The sequence below is a fragment of the Felis catus genome, chromosome D4 (assembly GCF_018350175.1).
Source record: "Felis catus isolate Fca126 chromosome D4, F.catus_Fca126_mat1.0, whole genome shotgun sequence".
NCBI lineage: Eukaryota > Metazoa > Chordata > Mammalia > Carnivora > Felidae > Felis > Felis catus.
In genome coordinates, this window is record NC_058380.1 from 13,787,153 (window position 1) to 13,810,955 (window position 23,803).

Genomic DNA, 23,803 nt, shown 5'->3' on the forward strand with positions numbered 1-23,803 from the left:
ACAAGTATATACAAGTGACTAGATCAACTTCAAGCAGGGTTCTTCTATCCTTCATGATTCATGGACTTGACCATCTTTCACTGCAGAGGTTTCTTAAGGTTTCCTTATTTGGGGAGAAGTAACTACAAAACTAATTCTGGGGGGTTTGGGGGGGGGGGGGAGATGCACCTGGAGACATTAACGGTCACAGCAGAGGATATTGACCTTGGGGAGAGCAAGGTCCCGCAAATACCAAGTTCAAGAGGCTGGCCTCAGGGCTTTCTTCAGAACCACAAGGAGAGTTGTGTGTAACTGAAGTTGTGACCATTGTCAAAAGGAAACCCCCTTCTTGACAGTTTTTCCCTGTGGTGGCCCTGAACAGGGCATTCCTTTACTAGTGAAGAGTAACAAACTTCAGCAAGGGTAGCCACATGCTCATCCACTCTACAAACTTTAATAGTTAAGTTCAAGTTTTCAACATTCAGAATGATCCTTTCTGCTTATCATCACGTCTTCAGGACTACAGGTAAGCCTTCCAAACATAGTAAGAATTCTTACAACTTCTAATTAAATACCTTTTCTAACAGAATGAATTATACCTGAAGTTTCAAATTAAACAGTACCTATGCCTACTAAAAAGCTGGGTCAGTTGGGAACACACATTATGGCTCTCGTTCACGATTCCAAGAGATTTATTCCCAAACTTGTAGAGGTAAAATAACCATCTTAGCAATAATGCTTAGCAGGCCGGGTTTGGGGCAAGCATAGTGGTATTTCATTGGGACTGCATAAGAACCAACAGCGATCCTTTCACTGGAAATAAGCAAATGACCTAAATAAGCAAAATTGTCTTCAGATGCCTCATGAATGCTCAGGTTGACAAATGAGAACCATTCATTTTATTTGTTTCACGACCTTCACTCCTCCAGAGGGACCATTCCAATCAAATGTTCACACGGCACAATTTCTGCTTGTGGGCTCTTCCGGAGCTCCAGTTACTGTTGGAGAGTTAGGAGTATATTAAGAGCAACACGCAGCCAAATGAGAGGATACTGGCTATTACTCCCAGGTTAGTAACCCCATTTTGCCATTTCTTGGTATGACCGTGCAGTTAGTAATTTTGTGTTAAGACCTGCTTATGCAAACAAGTAGTCTACTTACCCAAAGACCTGAAATTGTGCTTTTATGTTCTAAACCAAATTGGGAGACTGTAATGATTACTAATAAATACAAGTTTACCATCAAGCTCTTCTTGCTCTAAGCATGTAGTATGTGGTTTGAATTATCTTAATGAACCCCGAGATCACTGCCAGGTGACTATTACTGTCATTATGCCAATAATTAGTTCTCCTAGAGGCATAGGGATATTAACTTGTCCAAGCCAATATTTAGCAGAGCCACAACTAGAATACAGTCAGGGGAACTCTGAAATCTAAGCCCCCAACCTCTGCAAGGACTACTTCCCAGGCAGATGCCCAAAAATGCTGCTTAAATGTTGAGTGGAAACACATTCCACCAAATCTGAGTTGAGAGATTGTTCAAGAAATACTTAGTCCCATAAAATTTATTTTTCAGTTAAAAGGAATAAAACCTCAAGCTCCCAACTCCAGAAAACCACATAGTGGTGGAGTACACCAAAGCGGACATAGGTTCTTGAGCCCATGTAGAACATACAAAGTTCACTTTGTAAAACTTACTTCATCTGGACCCACTACCAACTGCAAGCCAATTCCAACGGTCCTCACCATCTTTCCTGGAATGACCTCATTTTATCCTGAAAAGGCACTTATCCCAGGTCATGAGTAAGGGGGCACAAGTCCTTTAAGTTACTTGCTCACCCTACTGCAAATGTTTGCCATGATAAATGGCTTTTAAATCCTGTCCAAGCATCCTGAAACAGTAATGACATAGTATCATTCAGACAGGAACTATGGTATGCTGATACTCGCTAACCCATTTCAACAAATCCTAAGCAGAGGCTGGTAGGTGGCTCAGTCCATTGAACATCTGACTATTGATTTTGGTTAAGGCGTGATCTCAGTTTGTGGGTTCGAGGCCCACATCGGGCTCTGTGCTGACCGTGTGGAACCTGCTTGGCATATTCTGTCTCCCTTCCCCACTCACACTGCCTCTCTCAAAAAATAAACATTAAAAGTCCTAAGTAGACATGACAAAACTAAAGGTTGGCATAGTTTGTATGTCCAGGGTCACACAGTGAGTAAATAGAGGTGGGATTTGAAGACGGGCCACATCATTCCTGTGTCATTTGATTTTGGTCCAAGTACCGCAGGCTAACCAACTGTGCCACTGGAGGTCCTTAATTTACATGTCACTAGGTGCCACATAGGATATAGAGACCTTTTTTTCAATTCATTAGTTCTTTTGTTTGAAAAGATTCTTCCGGCCCTATTCATCCACATCAAGTACGTTTGTCAGAACTAGAAGCATGTAAGCACAACATAGAAGTATGCTTTGTGAAATCTCTAATGAACTAACTCATTCTCTTATCTCTACTTACATCACACTCCCTCTGGGAATTCTTCCTTGGTTCCTGGACAGGAGGCCCCTGACACATGTCCCCACAGCTCCCAGGCGCTACCGAAATGTATCACACTAGACCCAAGTGCTAACTGAAACCTGCCACCCCACTGTTCCAAGTTCTGTCAGGGTAGATCCTGACTAGGTCTTAGATCTCACGGTGTCTCCAGGCCTGGCACATAACGGATGCACCAAAGCATTTATGAAATACATGGACACAATTTGCTAAACTTGTGGTATCTGAGTTCATTTGGATTTGGAAAGCTGTTTGTTGATATCAACCAGAAAATAACTACTAAGATCGAGGAAAGACTTAGGGCTGTCTCAATATGAGGACACTTCTCTCAAGAGTAAGACCCTAAAAAATTGTGAGACCCCCACATACGTAGAGAGCATTGTCCCTCCTAGGGCAGTCGTACTATTTCTAGTCTTCCTTATTAGGATGTATCAATTCCAAAACAGTGTTGAAGACTAATTCCTGAATCACGTATTTAAGGGAACTTCAGCATTCAAACATAATAAGAGACACAAGCAGCCATCGTTTGTCTATGCCTAATTAAATGGGTTATTCCTCAGGACATTTTCAACCACTAATTGGTTGGTGCAAAACTTGTGTGTGTGGTGAACAGATTACCTTAACACATCTGCCTTCAGCAGCGTCAGGGAGAGAGAGGGATGGCCATTAGGGGAAGGTTGGCTAATTTGTTTGCTTATCGCAGAACCCAACTGCTTATTCCAAATGACTATAAAGGATCATAAATCCTCTTGAAGTTTAATGTGAGGTTCAGAGTTAAACTGGGACAAGGAAGTGATTTTTAAATCTTCACAAATCCTAGGAGGGAGGAAGTGGTATGGATCCCACGGAAGAGACAATAAAAATATTTACACCCGCAGCTTCAGAGTAGTGGATCTCATTAAATAAGATGTCTTTTATCATCCTGGGGGACTCAAGTTACTGACCCAGGGCACAAAGTGAGGACAGAGAGGACTACAATTACAAAAATCATGAATTGTGAATCACTACAGATTTACTCATACAAAAAGACATCCCTTTTAACTCAATAATCACATGAATGTTCATAAGCATCTGCCTGGGGGAAAACGATCTATTTTTCAGAAAGGAAATAAAATACGATCTTGTTTCTCATTAGAATCTTCTCACCTGCAGGCAAAAAGAAAAGCCTGGTATCAATGACACCAGGTCATAAAGAAAAAAACACAAAAACACCCAAAAACAAAAAAAACAAAAAAAAACAAAAAAAAAAAGGAAAAAACTACAGAAGGAAATAAGCTAGTTAATCCAGGATTTAAAAGCAACAGACTTTTCTCCTTAAGCTCATCATAGACCACAGACAATGTAGACAAAAGGCCAAGACCTCTTTCTCCTCCTCCATTTTGTGACCCAGGGTCCCTGGAAGAAAGGAGTGATTGGAATCTACCCACATATATCCCACAGGTTCACGATGATTTTTTTTTTTTACATAGTAAGTCACAAAATACCATGTTGCCTATTGGGGTTTTGTTAATAAGCAAACTTCAGACCCAATGCAAAGCGCTTATGAATTTTCCATTTTTAAGAACTGTTTTCCAATAACCATGTGACACATTGAACCGATCTTCATATTGTTTTTCATCCTGTAATGATGTTCCTTTTCACTTAAATTATTTTAGATTTTAACAATTCCCCAAATATCAACATTAACTAGGTTAGCTGCATAGATCAAATATAGGACAATCCAGATTAGGATTTTAGGGATTCTGAAGGGTGTGACTCAGCCAAGAACAGTCTCTTTAAGAGCTCCTGTCATCTGCCATGTGTTTCATTAGGATCCTTCCTTGTTATATTGGGGATGGGGAAAAGTTGCAGCATGATGTAACAAAATATGAAGGATTTGGAGCCTAACGAGCCTGGATTCTGATCCATTTCCACCACTTTGAGATTTAGAGCTCGTTACTTGTTTTTTCTAAGCCCAGTTTCCTCAACTGTGGAAGTTGGGGAGGATAATTCTCAACCTCCCCATGTAACACCTCCTGTTCCAAATATCGAGGATATATTGGCAAACAAAGGACATGCCCTCATGAGGTCACCACTTGAGCTGATGTGTCAAAATAGAAGCAAATATAGGGATAAATATGGAGTATAATGCCCATGTGATAAATGATGTTGAACAAAATGTGATAAAGAGGACAAAGATGGACAGGGATGGGAGCCGTGTTAGATAGGAGGGCCTTTCAGAGGTTACACTTGAGCTGAACCATGAATAAAAGGAGTTCAAAGTCTGCCCCAAGATTTTTTCCAGAGATTAAGTTTTATGATGCTCAAAAGACCTAGTACAGTAAATGCTTCATACCTAGTAAGCACACCTACAAAAATTGACAAGCTCGGAGTTCCTGTTTTTTCTACCATTGAAGCCCAAGTTATCAGAACACTGAAATGTTATTACTTGTATCAGAGTACCCATAAACACCTTACTATGGACAGCTTTCTCTTCCCATGGTTTCCTTGGATAACAGGAGAAATGGAGTTAGATCCTAAAGCAATAACAGCTTGTGACAGCTCCAGGGAGGGGAAGAAGGGAGGTGTGTGGGGCTTAGGACACACGTTGACCTAAGAAGTGAAGGGCCATATTAGACTCTCAGCAGCCCTGCAGGCAGCCTGGGGTCTCAAAATAGGTTGAGGTGGTGTGGGTAGGAGAGAACAAAGTATGGGTCTCCTCCATACCTAAGCCTGCCTAGATGACCAGTCTCAGGGCATGATCTTACAGAGCCACTATGATGGTCTTTGTATTTTAAGGACACACATCCAGTCCTGTCTTACAAGATCTCCCCAAGAGAACATTCCTCCAAAAGCTTATTCCACAGGGAAGTGGGTTTTCAGAGTCTTCTTGCAACTTAGGGATTTTAAGTAGGTTTTTATTATGAGAGATCAAAAATGCATTCAGTAATTTCAATGCAGATTACTCTCATAGAAATAATTTGGCAAGGGTGAATCTGCACTTTCAGAAATTTACAGGTCATTACAAATTCAAATGGGTTTCTTATAGATGAGATTCCACCAACAGAAACCAGTTCAAGACTAAGGCAAAGGAGCCCGTTTAATTGACGGTTTGAAAGTTCCAGGCAGACAGAGGGGATTAACTTGTATGTGATGAATAGAATTAATAAGGAATTTCTTTTAGACTTTTAGGACTCTCTTGTTCTAACAAGATGATGAACAAAACAAAATGATTCTAAGAAAAGTGTTCAATGTAATCTCACAATCAAATTTTCTTCCTTAAAACAATAGCTTGAAAGATCTGGTGATATTAGAGTTTTACCCCAGGCTAAGAGCACAATTTGAAAAGGATGTATATCAACAACCCCAAGAAACCATGCACAGAAAAGCATTTTAGAACATCTTGCATTGTAACAGCTGACCTGCCCTGGAGAGTATGCCTCTGTCCCAGATGCTGGCAATAAAGCCATTAAATCATAAGAACTCCCTGAGGCAGATTTTATTATTATTCCTCTTCATAGATCAGGAAATGCTGAAGTTCACCCAGCTGTCTACAGTTTCCATATTAAAGTTAACATTCAGTGAAGTTTTTTTTTTTTTTTTTTTTTAATTCTCATGATTAGGAAACCAAGTCACGTCCCAGAAAATAACAGGAGGAAAAAGAGACCGGAGCTCCAATTCAGGGTCCCCAGTTTCTCCCAGCCTCTTTTCTCAGCCAGAGAGCTCTAACCCGAGTCCAGGGTTGCCAACACCATCCAATAAGAGGGGAGAGAAAACAACTCTCAACAAAAGAACAAGGCATGAGGAATTAGCAATTTCCCCATGTTGCCAAATTACTGGCTGATTACCCACGGAGGAAGCTGTCCCATCTTGGCAACTGCAGGCAACTAGTGTCTGCTCAAGTCCTAGTTCAATTCCTCTTAGGGTGGGTGGAGGTAACTTTTTTGCCATACTTTTAACTCCTAATAGAGGTTTTTTTCTCCCTCTGAGGTCTACAACAGCTGGTCTTTCAACGTGCTGTTTTAGTGTCTTCCTAAGTATGCATCTATGTTATTAGGTTCACTGAATGAGGAAGCATCAAGGTCTAGAAACAGACCTACAACCCTTCAAGAGAGGACCAAGATTTTAGATGAGCCACCGTGACCTTAAAATAAGTTTCTTCAGTAAAATGTGAGGGGATTCCCAACAGCACTATTCCCTCTGACTGGGGATGCTGTTGTAGAAGCAGATTTGGACCCTCTGATTACTACTTTGACAGCTGCAGAGTTGGTCCGTTAGCTGAAGGGAGCTAATCCTACCCTGACACTTTGACAAACCGAGTCAGTGAAAAATATTCAGGCACTGGCCAAACTCCAGGCTGAAGTTCCATGTGAATCCCAGTGACAGCAAAGAAACTTATCCCAAGGCCCGTAGGGAATAATTTCCACCAATGGACAGAGAGCAGGGACACCATCTTATTCAGACATGTTTGCCCCACAGACAGCAAAAAAGGCTAGCATAGTGGCATGCTCTCCAACAGGTTTGTTGAGTGAAGGAACAGAGCTGCAATAAAAAAGAGGTTCTAAGCAGAGCCCCCTCAAAGGCCATGAACAGAGTCTGAGGGTGACGGCAAGAAAAGCCAAGGTGGCAGGTAAGTTTTTAGGAATGGACACCCATAGCTACTCTAATTCTGAAATACAACAATTGGCTCACTGTAATTTATGACAGGACTTGTGCCAATCAAGTTTATAGCCACAGATCACAGCGTTTCTTACAAGTCTCAGTATGCCCTAAATACTTCTGTGTGTCCTTGAGTTTCCTGCATAAGAGCATTCATCAAATCATTTAGTGTTATAACCTACTATGGCAGGTAGTGTATTTACATTGCATATGGCAGACCTAGTCGGCACCATAGTCAGCATGTATATACTCATTAAGAGGTACCATGAAATATACATATGGCCCTGTGTACTTTAAACCACATTCTTGATTTAACAGACTCACTTTTTTTCTATTCCTCTTCACCTTTTTAGAAGGAAAGTTATGTCAACAGCTCAATTTGCTAGTTAATATGTTAACCTTGCTAGTTACTTGGCTATGTAGTTAATTCCTCTTAGTAGTAATCACTTAAATGATCTAGTGGTAGCCAGAAAACCATCTATATAACCTTATTTATCAACAGATCCTCTTCTAAAGTTTCTAAAATTCCATCATTTGTAGGCTTAGGTTGTTGACCAAAGGACCCACTGTCCTTTGCAGAAGTAAAATAAGGCAGTCCATTTTTTTTAAACCAACTCCTTAATTGTAAAGAGAAAATTTTCCGCTAAACAAGGTTTAAGAATTAGTAGTTCAACTAACTGAAGCCATTTCATCATGAGGAACCATAATACAACAGAATCAAGTCATAATCACTGGTCATCCCAAAGACATGCTTTGGACAAAGTCTTCAAGTCACCTCCTGCTTCACACATGCTAGTCCAAGCCATTTTATTTAGCTCTCACTGAAGCCTTCTATTTCAATGGAAACAAATTTTCCAAGAATTGTTCCCTACCGCCACCCCAACCAACAACCCAAATGGGTTCAGAGTACAGCTTGCATACACAAATCATGGAGTCCCTTTAATAACTCACAACAAAGTTGTGCTTTTATCTTCAAGCTAAGAGAAAAAAGGCCTAATTTTACTTTCTGAAGACAGATGGTTTGCATTTCTAATACAAATCAACATCCGATTTTTACAAGGCATTTTATTTACTCCAACTAATGAGAAAAACTCACTTTATGTTATCTCCTACACCTAGAGTATTGCTTTAAGATTCACCAATTCCTCATTAGAAACTAGAAATGCAGGGGCACCTGGGTGACGCAGTCGGTTAAGCTTCCGACTTCAGCCAGGTCACGATCTCGCGGTCCGTGAGTTCGAACCCCGCCTCGGGCTCTGGGCTGATGGCTCAGAGCCTGGAGCCTGTTTCCGATTCTGTGTCTCCCTCTCTCTCTGCCCCTCGCCTGTTCATGCTCTCTCTCTCTGTCCCAAAAATAAATAAACGTTGAAAAAAAAATTAAAAAAAAAAAAAGAAACTAGAAATGCACAACATGCATCTGTTTCAAGAATATCCACAGACCAATTTTCCAAGTCTCCCCACTTGACCCTGTTGAAGGGATCCTCTGGTTTTCTTAACAATGCAGTTCATCTTCACTGTAGGCACTGAAAGCTTTCTGTCAAAATGTGTGGCATCAGATTTTGAGTCAAAATTTTTGGTTACCTTTAATTACTCTAAAGCATTTTCATTACTATCCAAATGATAAAATGGCATGTTAATTTCCACTGCCTCTTAAATTGTTAACCCATCCTTCGGTATGTAGGAAGATCATAACTCAACAGTGTCGGTAGCATTCTAAAGCATTTAGCTTTCAATGCTTTTGTTCCCCACCCCCACCGACCCCACCCCGCCTCGCTGCAGTTTTCACTTAGTAAAACTTAACCACCAATTTTAATACTACCTATCTACTAATTTTATATTTCTCTAAAGCTCGAAGCATTCAAGAAAGTTTCTGTTCTTCCACCAAGTGTATTTGATTAGGACCCTAATTAGAGCTCCAAATATGCACCAATATCATTATTAGACTAAAATGAGCTTAATCTTCCAGCATGCCATCTTGCCATGTGCAGGAATATATAGGTTTTCAAAAAATCAAAATAGGTAGGGTTTAACATGTATTATTTGTAGTACTTTTGTTATGTAGTTATCTGTAGCCTTAGTATATCTGCATGTAATGGTTTTAGTGATTTACTGTTATTCGGAAATGTTTGCTATCACACATAAGTTTAGGTAACAAAATTTTTTGGCTCTCATTTATGAAAAGAGGTTTTTCTATGATATGTTAGAACTAGGGAAACACTAAACAAGTCCGACAATTTGCAACAAAGGAACACCGAATCCACCCAATTTCACCTAAAAATACATGCAATTATATTATAAACAGGGAATTCTCAAGACACGTAGGTCAAGAAGGAAATTTCAGTGGAAATTTAAAATTGGTAAACCGGAAATAAAAGTATGACATACTAAAACACATAGGGAAAAAACTAAACATGCCTAGAGGGGATAGAGTTGTAAATACATAGATTGCAAAAACTAAAATCAGTAATAGCTAAGATCAGTAAACTATCCCTCTTAAGAACCTAAGGGAAAAACACACACACACACACACACACACACACACACACACACACACACACACACACACACAAATTAACCCCCCTTCTCCCACCCCGAGAAATAGTGACAATATGGACATAAATGAAACAGGAAAGAAATGTAAAAGGTATTATCAAATTTTTTTGAGACTAATAAATTCCTAATACCGATCAAAAAGATATTCCTCTATTTAAAAATTATATTATTAACTTTACGCCAACACACTTGACAACACAGATGAAGGATAAATTTCAAAAAAACAATCCACTTAGAGAAGTTGAACTAAGATGGACAGTTTGCTAACATTCTATCTAGGAGTCTGGTGACTGGGACAAAAGGTGGTGGGGGTGGAATTTGTCTTGTTGGTGATTGTCAATTTCCTGACTGAGGTTATGGTTACATGGGCATGTTTATATTTCATTTCTGCACTTGTATGTATATTTTTCCATGTATATAATGCTGCAATAAACCTATTTCTTTCAAAAATAAGGTTACATACTTAGATACTTAACAAAAATACAGTCTTTTCCCTCATAATTCCTAATACTTGGTGGTGAGAAGGTAAGGGTGATACTCCAAATTCTGCTGAATGAACACAGAAGAAAACTGGAAAAAGTTAGCTTTTATATTTCATTATTTCCATTTATGATTAAGGGGGATTAGAAAAAAGTGTAATAGAGCTCTAAGAATTTTAAAGCCAACCTCTGACTTGGAAAAACCATTTTCCCCTGCAAATGACTGACATGAAACCCCTTAAATAGGAGATTTAAAATCTACAACATTGCATGTTGTAATTATCAGTAAGAGGCTATGTAACAATTTTCCAAGAGTTCTATATTTGTAACATGTAAAATGAGGTCTCAACCTCTCTCTTTCCCTCTCAGTGTCATAGGAATGTAGTGTTCTATTTTATCTAAGTTGTTAGGATTAAATAGTGAAATGTGTAATAAAACAGTGCCTGTCATGCAGTAAGAGCCTACTAATTGCTGGAGGTTTTATCCACTACACAAACTCCTTTTCTCCAAATTAAATGCATCTACTGTCTAGTCAAATAAGTGATAGTATGTTAAATTAGAATTGAATGTAAATCCTAACAAAACTTGAACATTGTGTTACTATTCCAAAGATACAGTGAAGCATGGATTAAAAGTTATCTAGATTTTTGATAAGTATTTAAGCGAAATTTAAATATTTTCTACTTTCTAAGTTATTCACGAAGATGTTTATCTCCGTCACTAGCTAAAATTCTTAGAGGTCATAATCTCCAAGGCTCCAAAAGCTGCATAGCTACCAATTATCACATGCCTGCTATATGCCATCAGAGTGTTTCTTGGTCAACAACTGAAAGATGGTTCAAAAATTAAAGAAATTTGTGCAATGCCAACAACTGATAAATGGTAGCAGAGAGTTTAAACCACTTTTTGGAGATGTTCAGTCATCTTAATTTTTCACCATGCTTTACTGCCGGATGGATAAAACATTTAGATAGCCATTCAAACAATTCCTATTAATCAAAGATATTTTGCTAATAGAATATTACAATAAATAGGAGGTGTACGAGTATTAAAAAACCTAAGGAATTAACTTTTAACCTCAGAGATGGGGTATTAAATAACCATCATCCAAAGAAGAACATTTGCGTCATTTTCTAAGATGAAGGGATCCTACGTGATGACAGGGTAAGGCAAGCTGGGGACAAAACACCAGCTAGCATACCTCCCCCACCCCCTCCAGGTAGGATAGGTGCGACATTCCTCAGACACTCCTGGGTAACCAAGAACAGGGCAAAGAAAGCAAATGGTTGATGGATACAGATCGCAGTCATGCAGGACAGGATGGATAACTTAGTAAACGGCAAGAAAAAGGCAATCTTATCCATAGCTAAACTCCAGCAACCTATAGACACCATTTCCTGGAGCCCAAATACCACCCTCATCCAGATGTAAGGCAGTTTAAGTGCTTGCCATGGTGATGTGGGAAACTAAGGCAAATGAAAAATTCCCTTACTGCCTACAGCCCATTGACAAGTCCTTGAAACAGGTCGAGTGACCTCCCTCTAGGAGCTCAGCTGCCTCCATGAGGACACTTTGCTAAGGGCAAAAGCGAATCTTGGCTTATTATTCTGACCACCCCTCCCCCACCCCCCACCAGAGTCCTGGAAATCTACTTCAGCATATGGAAAAATTCCTTTGGGAACTTCCTTTACCTCAAGTCTCCCAAGATATATGCTGGCAATTATACTCCAAGCTTATGGCCCCCTGACGTACACTTGAAGCGTCTCCTGAGGTTTTACTCAACAGTAATAAATGGTGTTTTCCTAACAGCAGCTAGCCCCTCAAGTCCTGGAAACCTTGTTCCCAAAATTCCTTAGAGACTTACCCTATCCATAACCCCCTCCCCAACCGGAGTGTTTATCACCTGTCACAACCCCAGTGCAGCTCTTTCTGCCCATGGGCCCTGTCCTGTGCTTGAATAAAATCACCTTTCTACCCAAAGAGGTCTTCAAGAATTCTTTCTTGGCTGTCAGCTCAAACCCCCATCATCACCCCAAAACCCCATCCTATAGAGGTTCTAATCTATGTTTCTTTAAATCAAGTCAAGTTTGGGATACGTGGGCAGCTCAGTTACTTAAGTGTCTGACTTCAGCTCAGATCAGGATCTCTTACTTTGTGGGTTGTGGGTTTGAGCACAACCTCTGACAGCTCAGAGCCTGGAGCTTGCTTTGGATTCTTTGTCTCTGCCCCTCTCCCACTTGTGCTCTTTCAAAAGTAAACATTAAGAAATAAAAATTTAAAAAATTTAAGCTTAATATGAAATATTTTTTGGCTCCATTCAATTGCTTACATTCAATAGCCACAATTTTGATGTGGACCTTGATCAGAACTCACCATAAGGGAGATTTGTAATAAATCATTCCTATTAAATTGCATCCCTGTAAATTGCATCCCTGTAAGATATTTGGTGTTTGACAGATTATTCTTCTCAGGGTCGTTAGTCTATACTGAGGTTTTTATTTAAGTAGACTGTATAGAAAAGTCTACAGAAAAAATATAATTAAAAAAACACAAATCCTAGGTGTAGAACTCCACGTCTTTTTACAAGTAAACACACCAGTGTAATCAAAATCCATGTGAACAGCACCTAGATATAAAAATAGGTCATTACTAGCTTCACATTACTTTTGCCTGTTTATGAGTATTATGTAACTAGACTCATTTTGCACTATTTTGTACCTGGCTTCTTTCACTGAACATTGGGTTTGTAAAATTGATTTATGTTGTCCATGGAATTGTAATCCATTTTTCTCACTCTTCTTTAGTAAGAACTATTTGACTCTATACCACATTTATCCATTCTATTCTAGACAGACATTTGGATTTTTGCCTGACATTCAAAAAAATAAAGTTAGAGCCACAGAAGGTATTTGCCATCCATGTGCTAAATAATATCTAGAATGTGTAAATAACTCAATGAGTAAAACGACAGGCCATCCTATAGGAAAAAGGTTTGCAACACAACTTCCAAGAAGAGAATATGCAAATAGTCAATAAACATCCCCAAACGACCTAGTTTCACTCATCACCAGCAATGTGATGCATATTAACACAATAAGATACCATTTACATACATTAGAATAGCTCAAGTAGAAAACAACAAAAATTCCAAGTGTTGGCAAGGAAGTAGACCTAGAACACAGGCACACTGTTGATACGATGACTCTGTACCTCGATAGGATCACTCCAGAAAACTGAGCAAAATTGTTCATAGCACCACTACCTGTTGTACTCCTCATTTGATAATGACATAGTTAGAGCCCTTTCAAGGCACAGAGGTTCTACCTGGACCATAGTTCAAGTTCTGACAAAATGGAAGTGCTATTCAGACAACAAACACTGAATACCTAAGTCATAGCTACCATACCAAGTTCTAAGGATGTAAGACTCCAAACTTAATTCTCCTTTGTATTTTCACACTAGGATGCTTCTTCTTGTTGCCCTTTGGAGACTTTGGGGGATGCTCCCATGTTGTCACTATTCAAAGTATCAAAACACTAGAATATAACTATAACAATGCCCTTAAGTGAATGAATATCTTCAATTATTTAAGCTTAACAAATGAGGTTTATTTTAAAAAATTAATTCCCTTGGCTCAGATTTAGGCTTTTTCAGCCTTTACATTAGATACTATTACAACACTATGTATTGTTGAGTAATATATCTCAAACATAATGGTACAATTTAGATATAACTTAAAATTCTACCAATAGTAAAGAACAGAACAGAAATATGTAACAACCTTGACTGGAAGTAAGACCCTGTTTGTGTAACACTTAAATCCTTTTTCAACTTTAGACAAAGTAACATAAGATATATATGCTGAGTCACATCTTTAGGATGCATGACAATCCATCTGCATTGTTCAAGTAAGTCTTATGCAGATATAAAATACCGAACATTATTTGGGCCAATACTTAATATCAATTTCTGCAGAACAAAGTTCCCCAGAGATTGCTCAGGTTTGTGAAAGCAGAAATTTTCAACACTTTCACAATCCTTCAACATAGTCCATTGACTAATAGGTGTAAATTCAGTAAGTCTTGACTTACAGTATCAATGCCCAACATTCCCTGCATTAGAAGGAACCCTAGTTTTTCCTCAACGTACAGTGGTCTTGGTTTTGCCTTCTTCCTTCTAGAAGGCTGGCAAAATGTCACTGATGCTCTTTGAGCTTGATACAGCAAGTCATGGGCCATCCCAGTCCCAAGAGATAATCCCAACATAGGTACATGGCACATGAGGGAACAAATGCATGGAATAGTCTAATCACTGTAGATTTTGCCTGAGGTTATGAGAAATTTTGTAGCCTTGTGATGTTGTAACATTACCAAGTAGAAGAGGAGGAAGCCCAACTCTTAATAATGCTGTGATTAAGCAAAGTTTAAACTTGGTTTCATCTTTGTCAGTCATTTCACTACTTGAGGGAGGCAGGTCAGCTTGATTCTGGACCAACAGTAACCAACTGAAGTCCACAGGGCTAGACCATCGATCAACTTCTCTAACACATTTCCCAGAGAAAGAAATTTCATCAGCAGAGAGCTCAGAAACCAAAACCAGTGTAGCCAATATCTATTGTAATACATGAATAGAGGGCATAACCACTTCCCTTAAGTCTCATGCATATACAATGTTTTCAGACAACCTCAGACAGCATAAAAGAACACTGTATTATGTGGTGGAGGGTAGAACACTCAGACATCAGTAACTACTAAAAAATAGCAAAGACTTTAAAAACAAGATTAAGTTCTTAAAGAGCTAGTAACATTCAGATGGGGGAAGAAGATGATCCCAAACCTACGGTGCATATAATCAAAACCAAAGGTAGCAGGGAGCAGGTGAGTCCATCCCTGGAGACCAGAGTAGTGGGAACTCAGAGTCCCCTAAGTATGGTGAGGCCAGAACCTGGCCATTTCAATGACTGGGTAATGCCCTGTGTATACTCGCAAGTAGTCATTAAATGAGATTCTAGGCAACTGTCAAGTTCAAAGCTGAAAAAAGATTTGTGTCTGATAGAAAAACAGATGGCACTGAAGTATTGTTACCAGCGACCAAGTATTGCGTGTTTATATTTCGCAGTACACAAATGCTAACATACTGCGGTAGCCCATATTAACCACAGCTGACAGGTAAGGAAAGAGGCTCAGAGAAATTAAGATTACTTAAAAATCAAGCCAATCATGACATGAAGGCAGGTATACATTTCAGAGCCCCTACAACTCATTATGCTACACTTTTTCGCTAGTGTCAGGAATGGCTTAGTTTTCAGACAAAGCAATCAGTCTGGGTTCCTTATTTGTGAACACCTGGAGAAGGGCCTGAGATCAGTAAATGTGGGGCAATTCTACCGACTTTGAGCATGTCCTTTCCGCTTACACCTGACCTCAACAGTGCTGACAAACTCACACAAGACAGATGTAAACAATCACAATCTCCTGTAGTTCAGGCAAGGCTGAGTGAATGAATAAATGCATGCCATTTAACACAATACATGGATTTGAAATTGTGGGATTGGTTAAGAACATGGCTTTAGTGTTTGAATTCATTTTGAATACTATTTCTGCCATTTATTAGCTGCATGGCTTTGTACAAGCGATTCAATTTCTCAGGACTTCAGTTTATTGAACCATAAAATGAGGCTCATGCCTGTGATTTACAGGTTCCCATTCAATTAAGTAAAATCATGTATTTTGTGAAGCTTTAGTGCTGTGTCTGACATCAGTAAGCACTCAACTGCTATCCTTGTTGGTGTTAGAAGTGGTGGTGTCCTATAATGTAATAGAGTCCTATGTTTTCATGCCAGTAGGCACAAGGACCGAGTTTGGACATTAACAAATGTCTACTTTATTGTTCATGTGTTATAACTGCCACATTAATCTGTGAATTTAAGGAAACCAATTCAGATCTTCTAGACCTGGAGTATGGAATCCTCTTACAAGATGATGAGAAACAAGGTCTGTATATACCTCGTGGAGCCAAAGGACTTGTTTTACCTAGAAAAGCAGTCATGGACTAGAAAAAAGTCAATGAGAATTTTTTTCCATTTCTGAAATATTTGAGATCACGTGCAAGTGCAAGCAGGGGAGGGGGCAGAGAGAGAGGGAGGGACAATCCCAAGCTGTTACCTGTGCCTGTCAACACATTGCGGGACGCAGGGCTCAGACTCAGCTAACCTTGAACTCAGGACCTGAGCCAAAATCCAAGAGTCAGAAGCTTAACAGACTGAGTCACCCAGGCGCCTTAGGAAAAGTCAGTGAGAGTTTTAATTGAACCTTCTAAATGGTTACTTTTCTAACTCTCCATAAAACCCCCAACGACTATTTAACGGATAAATAGGATAGGACCACTTCATTCATAGGATTGATTTACAGTGTGCCAGCTGCAGGTAAAAACCCTTTTCACTCATCATTTTAAGTTCACATTTCACAGATGAACAGCAACTAATATGTTCATCAAAATCATACTAGAAGATAAAACCAAGATTTAAATTCATGTTTGTCGACTCTGGGTACAGTGGTACTTACAACTGAATTCAGCAACGAGAACAAGAAGTCCACATGCAAGGCTATGTCAGAGAATACAAAATGCTTCCCTTGGGTGGACCCAGCGAAAATACAAGATAAACTTTTTCAAATGAGGGATATTCTGATTCTTCCTGGTAGTAGTTTTTAAAAACAAACTTCCAAACACCTGTAAAATTCTTCCATCTGTAAAGTCCTACTTTTTACAGTTCATCACATGTTGCTTTTGATGGCCTCCAGTCTCTCAAATATATATTCTTCTCAATTAAATGACTAGCTCCTTAAAAGGCCAAATTTCATACTTCCTTTTTTCACCTTTACTCAGGAGTATATGAATTCTACTGAACCACTAAGATAACTATATAGTTTATAAGGTCTTGTCTGAAAGCTATGTATTAAGATAGTATCTGATAATCCTTTTCAGGTCTGGGATACCTAAGTTTAGTAGAGGCGACTGTATTAGTTAGCTTACTTTGTACAAACCCCAAACAATACTGTATACTGTATATGGATACCGGATAAGTGAGTTCAGTTCATTACTGATAAAAAATATGTCAATATTATACAATATTCAATTTGTTTTTATGGAGTGTAACAAGATTTCCCCAACAGCTTACATCAATATTTACACCACTATTTACCTAAACTAACACATGGATGTATTTATGTATAGGTGTATGCATGGGATATTTTTAGATCAAAACATTTTTCATTCTTGGCACTTTGAAAAATGTGTCATTATTTGTGGAGCTAGATAGCTTGTGTTTGGCTTACGGGATTCACCGGTCTGTGCCCTCTAGAATGGACCTTTAGGGACTTGGTCTACTTGAGTCTTTGTCTTCTCACTTCTGTTGGTTCAGTCAATAGCGAACACCAGCAGGAACTTGGGAGGGGTGGAGAGGTTAGTCAGAGCATTTACTCCCCAAACCCCTGCACTGCTACACTGACCCCAAGTTGGCCAGCTGTGTCCCTCTACAAAAGGCAGCAGCTCCTGGCAGGTGACTCTCCCCAGAGCCACTCTCCCCAGGTTCTGGGATTACCTTCTTCCTCTTGTCCCATGTGTCTAACTGCTCCCAGCCAGTACCAGCCCTAAGGTTACTATCCCTTCTTTGCTTTTCCAAAACCCAGTTTCCAGTTTTATAATTTCACATTTCTTCACTAACACAAGTCAATCTTACAAAGCACATCTCAAAAAATTACATAAGCATCTGCCCATGAAACAAAATGTGTTCACAAAGTGTTTTAAACCTTAGGCATAAGGCCAGCATTTATTTCTATGGCTGAATTGATCCTTTACTAACCCTTTGTATGTTGGTCCTTAATTATGCACACAACACACTAAAAGGCATGGCCCATATCTCCCTACTCTACACATTAGAGATTTCAGAACGCAGCAATAAGGAAAATTCACCCAAAGTGGTTACAAATTGAAGCACGAGAGGAACTTAGTTTTGAGCATTCTTCTATTCTATCACTGTGGTAATAAATCCTCTGTCTTTTGATGCAACAGGAATAAAGCTTTAATACATGATGCATTCTGGTGGTTGATTTAGGTTCAGAAACATCAAAAAGTTTAAATAACTCTAGTTATTTTCACATTTGGAGGCACTGCTCTCAGAAATGAACGTTGAAATTTAAAAGTAAATTTGAAAAATCTGCATTCTTTGGGTGCTTTTCAGAAATGCAGCCAAAGGAGTTATTTGTAAGTCAATAACCCCTCTTAACACAAATACTCAAAAACGTTACTTTCTCCAAAAATACAGGAAGAAATGGAATCCCTTATTTTGACTGTATTTCTTTGAAAAAATATTGATTTGGCAAGCATTCTCTCCTAAATTAGCCCAATATGCTTTTAAAACAAAATCTCATGAGCATATATTTCCCCATTCACATTGCTGTCGTCATGGAGACCAATCTCTGGCACATTTGATGGTGTAACCTACACATCTCTCTAGCCCCGAAAATTCCGTTGTCGTCATGGAAACTGCCAGTCACTAGCCTTTCTATTCCTCGATATTCCCATAGATACCACTGAAATTTCAGCTAAGATTTTCCTAACCTTTAGCAGTCTTAGGGTTTCTAGCCATACAAGGAAAAAAAAAAAAAAAAACACCTTAGTGTCTAAATTTAACAATTTCCGTCAAATGTTATGCCATGAACACAGTATTAGCAATAATTTTAATAGAATCCCAGGTGAGCCTTAAAACTATTCAGGAGCTCAAAATTCTCAAGAGATTTTTAATGTCATAAAATGCATTAACTCCTAAGTTAATAAAAAGCTCTCAAATAGAGAAGAGGCTACTTAATGTAATAGAGTTTGAAGTCCGTCCCTTCTGGCAAAAGATAACCAAGAAATCAGATGATCAATCTCTTAAGATACCTCAATGAAGGCACAATTACATATTGGTCTCTTCAGTATTTTCAGAGCATCAATCTAGAAAGCCAGTTTCTGAAAAATAAGCTATTTAGTAACTTCAGAGAAAAGTTAACTGTATATGACACATGGTACCCAACACGATTTATATACACAGATCTAAAACTGGCAACCCACAGGGTAAACTAGATTTACACAACTCAAGTGGCCTGGCATATTCTTTATTTGAATTACAGGCTAACATTTAAAAATCAGTAGCGAACACAGACTCCAATTCCAAGCTTCTGTCAAAACACTGGAATATCTGAAAACACGAAGCCTGTACTTCCACGTGGCTACTATCCAGATGGTTTGCCACGATCCCTGCCATCCCCAATTGCATTACAACCACACTACGACACTCCTTCAAATTAAGTGACTAGTCCATACCTACCATAAAAAGATCAGTCATTATGTTGATATTCACAGACTTATTTTCCAGGGATTCTCACAACATGTAGGCAGGAAGTCAGTAAGAAATAGTGATTGGTTGGATGTGGCAGTTACAAGAGAAAGAATGGAACCAAGAAGGATTTCTCAGAGAAAGGGAAAACTGTGCTGTGCTACTCCCTCGAATAGAAAATACAAGAGGATACATTCAGAGGGATTGAGAGAACAGAATTAATGGAAATACATCTTGAAATGTTAGCTTTGTATTAGTTGTGCAAGATCACGGTACAGATACAGCAGGTACTCAACATTAGGGGAATATACATATAACTTTCATTAATTTTCATGCTGTTATTAATGGTGATTTCTAAAAAAATAAATACTATATAATATTGTTCATTATATTAGATCACTCAATTGACTTGTAATTTAAGCCGTGGATAGGTACTCAATATTAAACTTATTTTTAAAAGTTATTGCTACGAATTATGTGTGTGGGGGTGGGGGCAGAGAAAGAGGGAAAGAGAGAATGCCAAGCAGGTTCTACACGGTCAGCAGAGCCCCAATGCAGGGCCAAACCCACGAACCAGGAGATCTGGCCTGAGATGAAGTCAAATGCTTAACCAACTGAGTCACCCAGAACCCCTATAGCAGTAATTTTAAGGAGTATTCTAAAGCCTGGACAATAACATTTCTGAAAAAAATAACAATGTTCCCTAAGATCAGTCTTTCTTAGTTTTACCATACGATTTGATTGAGACATTATAAACCAAGTATAAACATTTACCTTTCTAGTAAAAAAGTTCTCCACTGGCACTGAGAGCTACAGCTGATAATTATCAGAATATTAGAAAATGTCATCTCTGGGGAAAAGCTACATACAAGTATATTTACTCAACTGATAACCCCTGCACACATTCAAGCTCTCTAACGTATCAAGAAGAGTTGTGTTGCAGCTGGTCATCGATGGGATGTAACAGCCAGTTGGCCTGTGACCTGGCCCCAGGCACTGGGGAGGCTCCTTACCCTCTCCCATGTCCCTGAAATGTTTATTCTACCTACTAGACCCATGCCAGCAGTTTTCCCAAGGACCCAGCCTTGAGACAGTAAGAGGTTGTTGAGACCATTTGGGTTGAACATAGGACTAAACCCATTGAAGGGCTTTATATAAACTCCTAAGATTCTGGCAAGCAGGTGCTAACACCCATTCCTCTTGCAGTAGGCACACTATAGGTCTTATACCTGAGCTCCGCTGCCTGGTGAGGCCACCATCCCCTACCCATCTGCAGTGTCTGCTTCTTTTAGTCTCTCTCCTTGTCCTCTGTGCAAGATTATCAGTTTCAAGTTTCACCCAGGAACCCCAGAGTTGTGGGCCACAAAGTTGAGTCAAATTATCTTGAGAGAGAAAGGGAGTATCAATAGACAATTTAGGAGCTTGCAAGGAGAAAACTGGACTCAGCATTTTAAAATTCTGTTTCCATCTGTAAAGAGGAATGCCTTCCCAGATTCTGGATAGTCAGCCAATTAAGCAGATTCCTCAACAGCATCAGGAAATACCATAACAGAGACCACCAGATACAAAAGCTACCAGTTGCCAAACATGATGGTTTCTGATTTCTAAATCCTAATCGTCCCAAAATTGGATACAAGAACCTCATCTGTTTTGATAGCAGATAATCTACGGGTTATCGTTCAGCACAGTCTAGCGTGGGCACATCCACAGATGACTGGAAGGGACAGGATCCTCAACACTGCATCTTTTTTCTTTGCCCTAAAACCAAAAACGATGACATTTCACATCCATGTATAGAGTCTGTAAGAGGCTTAAGTTGAAGAAAATAAACTAAGACTCTGAATCTGTACAAGGAATATTATAATGCCATAATTATTCAAATCAAGTATTTGATATACACCTTACGTTTAGTTGTCAAGATGGGAAAAGAAACTTTCTTTTGAATCTTTTTTTTTTTAAATGTTTATTTTTTGAGACAGAGGGAGACAGAATAGGAGTTGGGGAGGGGCAGAGAGAGAGAGAGGGAGACACAGAATCTGAAGCAGGCTCCAGGCTCTGAGCTGTCAGCACAGAGCCCAATGTGGGGCTCAAATCCACCAACTGTGAGATCATGACCCAAGCCAAAGTCGGACACTTAACCGACTGACCCACCCAGGTGCTCCAACTTTTTCTTGTTTTAATATTACTTATTAAAATATATTACAGGAGAAGTTCAATAACTGAGATAAGGCATGAGCAATGCCTGACATGTAAGAAGCACTCAAAATTTACCATTACTTTTACTATCAAACTATTGTAGGGACACCTGGGTGACTCAGTCAGTCAGGCATATCCAAGTTCGGTTCAGGTCATCACCTTGTGGTTCATGAGTTAGAGCCCCGCATCGGGCTTTCTGTGGTCAGCTCAGAGCCTGCTTGGGATCCTCTGTCCCCCTCTATCTTTAACCCTCCCCCATTCACCCTCTCCCCCCACCAAAAATAAAATTTTTAGTTTCATTTTAGCACTAAAATGCCTATCCAGAAAAATATGAACAGACACAGGCACACACATTTGCATATAACAAAGAACTCTTTTTGGATAAAATATTTTACCTACTATGATGTGTCACACTTTTCTATTCCATCATATATTGTGAATACATTTCCTTATTAAAATACGTACTTGTCTATTCTTCAATAACTTTTCTACTGGCCAGTAATATTCTTTAGATAGCTCTTGTTCTGATAAGTTGAAGGATTCTTTCCCCAGCTTCAAAGACACCACAGTAATCAAAGCTCATTAGTCAGATTTCTATGCCAGTGTCCAGAAGATTCAGGCAGCACCTGAAATAATCTTACATAGCCATATTTAACACACACACACACACACACACACACACACACACACACACACACACACAAAGTGCCACAAGTTACAGGAGAAAAACCAAGAGGGGAAAACCCTGCCTTTGTCTGTATTGTCTCTTCTTCCTTTCTACAATCTCACAAAAATACAATGGCATGTAAAATCAAGTTAAAGGGCATCATCTTTTTCAAGAGAAGCACAAAAATCTAGCTAATTACTTCTGTCTGAGAGAGTCAAAGATTGAAAAAGGGAGGAGAGAAATTTGCCACAAGTCCTTCCCCACAGAGTTTCAGAGATAAGGTCTTGGAGTACATGTAAGGCATCTATTGTATTACCTTGGCCTCATAGAGTGGAATGCATCCAGGAGAGCTGATGACAGTGTGAAAAATTCTTTAAGGAACTTGTAACTCATCTGATGCTGAAGCAGCAATTAATCCGTGGTCCTGTCAGGTCTACCTATTTCCGCCTAGAGAATCGTTGACACAGTACATTAGGGCCTATGCACATTTTACCAGCTCTCAATTCTATAATGGCTGTACACATATGAGGCAAGGGGAACGTTAGCTTCAAAGAAAATTCATTTGAAACTCGAGAACAAAAGAATTTTTGTCTTCAATTTTCCTGATGTGGCTTCACACCCCAGGAGAGATTACTCTAACAGTTTGAAGAAATGCACATTTGCAGTCCAGAGCCCAGGGTCCATTTTTCCAGAGAAATCAAAATGAGAATTCTGGGGACTTGAACTAATGGGAATACGTTTGGCCACTGAAAACAATTGCAGAGCCTGCTAGAAGAAATACAGCAAAATAGCTTCTTAGAGAAAAAAACAAACAAAAAAAATGTGTGTACGTGTGTGTACACGTGTGTACACGTGTGTATATATATGTATGTATACGTGTGTGTGTACACGTGTGTATATATATGTATGTATACGTGTGTGTGTACACGTGTGTATATATATGTATGTATACGTGTGTGTACGCGTGTGTATATATATGTATGTATACGTGTGTGTACGCGTGTGTATATATATGTATGTATACGTGTGTGTACGCGTGTGTATATATATGTATGTATACGTGTGTGTACGCGTGTGTATATATATGTATGTATACACGTGTGTGTACACGTGTGTGTACACGTGTGTGTACACGTGTGTGTACACGTGTGTGTACACGTGTGTGTACATATATATATAAATAATGTGATACAAGATAATCTCATTTCCATATAAAATTCAGATAACCAACCTAGAAAATTTAACCTAACAGTATGGGTGAGCAGACCAATATACACACATGCATATATTCATCTACATTGTCCATCTAAGAGGTAGATAAATCTCAGTGGCACTTAGAATGATACAGATCAAATTATTAG

The 23,803-nt window shown here is 39.1% G+C and overlaps 1 protein-coding gene and 1 long non-coding RNA gene across 7 annotated transcripts in view; both read right to left on the reverse strand.

Moving 5' to 3' along the window:
- TRPM3 (transient receptor potential cation channel subfamily M member 3) overlaps window positions 1-23,803 on the reverse strand; it is an 804,873-nt gene that overhangs the window by 727,948 nt on the left and 53,122 nt on the right. The window lies entirely within an intron of this gene.
- LOC123381526 lies at window positions 412-22,888 on the reverse strand. Of its 2 annotated transcripts, XR_006588606.1 has the most exons (3): window positions 22,759-22,888; window positions 21,220-21,337; window positions 412-977 (listed from the first exon to the last, which is right to left on the reverse strand). It is a non-coding gene; the product is annotated as an uncharacterized LOC123381526 (long non-coding RNA). The 2 variants fall into 2 exon arrangements; XR_006588605.1 differs by lacking the exon at window positions 412-977 and having other exon boundaries at window positions 17,382-21,337.